The sequence below is a fragment of the Musa acuminata genome, unplaced genomic scaffold, assembly GCF_036884655.1.
Source record: "Musa acuminata AAA Group cultivar baxijiao unplaced genomic scaffold, Cavendish_Baxijiao_AAA HiC_scaffold_233, whole genome shotgun sequence".
NCBI lineage: Eukaryota > Viridiplantae > Streptophyta > Magnoliopsida > Zingiberales > Musaceae > Musa > Musa acuminata.
In genome coordinates this window covers 2,501-5,000 of record NW_027020500.1, presented here as the reverse complement: position 1 = coordinate 5,000, position 2,500 = coordinate 2,501, and positions in this window count along the sequence as shown.

Sequence of the window (2,500 nt, the reverse complement as noted above, 5' to 3'; positions counted from 1 at the left end):
GCCGCTCGCCGCTCGCTCGCGCAGCCAAAAATGGCCAGTTTTGGCCCGTTTTTGGGCCGTTTTGGCCAGTTTTTGGCCTGTTCTTGCATTGCGCGGTGACCGTCGAGAGCGGAGCAAAACGTCAGCCATCTCAGCACCCTGGAACCCCCCGGGTGGCACAGGGCTGGATGGGGCTTTCGTATAGCAGGGACGGTGCTGCCTCTCGCTTCGCTCGCTGTCCGCCGCTCGCCGCTCGCTCGTGCAGCCAAAAATGGCCAGTTTTGGCCCGTTTTTGGGCCGTTTTGGCCAGTTTTTGGCCTGTTCTTGCATTGCGCGGTGACCGTCGAGAGCGGAGCAAAACGTCAGCCATCTCAGCACCCTGGAACCCCCCGGGTGGCACAGGGCTGGATGGGGCTTTCGTATAGCAGGGACGGTGCTGCCTCTCGCTTCGCTCGCTGTCCGCCGCTCGCCGCTCGCTCGTGCAGCCAAAAATGGCCAGTTTTGGCCCGTTTTTGGGCCGTTTTGGCCAGTTTTTGGCCTGTTCTTGCATTGCGCGGTGACCGTCGAGAGCGGAGCAAAACGTCAGCCATCTCAGCACCCTGGAACCCCCCGGGTGGCACAGGGCTGGATGGGGCTTTCGTATAGCAGGGACGGTGCTGCCTCTCGCTTCGCTCGCTGTCCGCCGCTCGCCGCTCGCTCGTGCAGCCAAAAATGGCCAGTTTTGGCCCGTTTTTGGGCCGTTTTGGCCAGTTTTTGGCCTGTTCTTGCATTGCGCGGTGACCGTCGAGAGCGGAGCAAAACGTCAGCCATCTCAGCACCCTGGAACCCCCCGGGTGGCACAGGGCTGGATGGGGCTTTCGTATAGCAGGGACGGTGCTGCCTCTCGCTTCGCTCGCTGTCCGCCGCTCGCCGCTCGCTCGTGCAGCCAAAAATGGCCAGTTTTGGCCCGTTTTTGGGCCGTTTTGGCCAGTTTTTGGCCTGTTCTTGCATTGCGCGGTGACCGTCGAGAGCGGAGCAAAACGTCAGCCATCTCAGCACCCTGGAACCCCCCGGGTGGCACAGGGCTGGATGGGGCTTTCGTATAGCAGGGACGGTGCTGCCTCTCGCTTCGCTCGCTGTCCGCCGCTCGCCGCTCGCTCGCGCAGCCAAAAATGGCCAGTTTTGGCCCGTTTTTGGGCCGTTTTGGCCAGTTTTTGGCCTGTTCTTGCATTGCGCGGTGACCGTCGAGAGCGGAGCAAAACGTCAGCCATCTCAGCACCCTGGAACCCCCCGGGTGGCACAGGGCTGGATGGGGCTTTCGTATAGCAGGGACGGTGCTGCCTCTCGCTTCGCTCGCTGTCCGCCGCTCGCCGCTCGCGCAGCCAAAAATGGCCAGTTTTGGCCCGTTTTTGGGCCGTTTTGGCCAGTTTTTGGCCTGTTCTTGCATTGCGCGGTGACCGTCGAGAGCGGAGCAAAACGTCAGCCATCTCAGCACCCTGGAACCCCCCGGGTGGCACAGGGCTGGATGGGGCTTTCGTATAGCAGGGACGGTGCTGCCTCTCGCTTCGCTCGCTGTTCGCCGCTCGCCGCTCGCTCGCGCAGCCAAAAATGGCCAGTTTTGGCCCGTTTTTGGGCTGTTTTGGCCAGTTTTTGGCCTGTTCTTGCGTGGTGCGGTGACCGTCGTGAGCGGAGCAAAACGTCAGCCATCTCAGCACCCTGGAACCCCCCGGGTGGCACAGGGCTGGATGGGGCTTTCGTATAGCAGGGACGGTGCTGCCTCTCGCTTCGCTCGCTGTTCGCCGCTCGCCGCTCGCTCGCGCAGCCAAAAATGGCCAGTTTTGGCCCGTTTTTGGGCTGTTTTGGCCTGTTTTTGGGCTGTTCTTGTGTGGCGCGGTGACCGTCGTGAGCGGAGCAAAATGTCAGCCATCTCAGCACCCTGGAACCCCCCGGGTGGCACAGGGCTGGATGGGGCTTTCGTATAGCAGGGACGGTGCTGCCTCGCGCTTCGCTCGCTGTTCGCCGCTCTCCGCTCGCTCGCGCAGCAAAAAATGGCCAGTTTTGGCCCGTTTTTGGGCTGTTTTGGCCAGTTTTTGGCCTGTTCTTGCGTGCCGCGGCGACCGTCGTGAGCGGAGCAAAACGTCAGCCATCTCAGCACCCTGGAACCCCCCGGGTGGCACAGGGCTGGATGGGGCTTTCGTATAGCAGGGACGGTGCTGCCTCTCGCTTCGCTCGCTGTCCGCCGCTCGCTGCTCGCTCGCGCAGCCAAAAATGGCCAGTTTTGGCCCGTTTTTGGGCTGTTTTGGCCTGTTTTTGGGCTGTTCTTGTGTGCCGCGGCGACCGTCGTGAGCGGAGCAAAATGTCAGCCATCTCAGCACCCTGGAACCCCCCGGGTGGCACAGGGCTGGATGGGGCTTTCGTATAGCAGGGACGGTGCTGCCTCTCGCTTCGCTCGCTGTCCGCCGCTCGCCGCTCGCTCGCGCAGCCAAAAATGGCCAGTTTTGGCCCGTTTTTGGGCCGTTTTGGCCAGTTTTTGGCCTGTTCT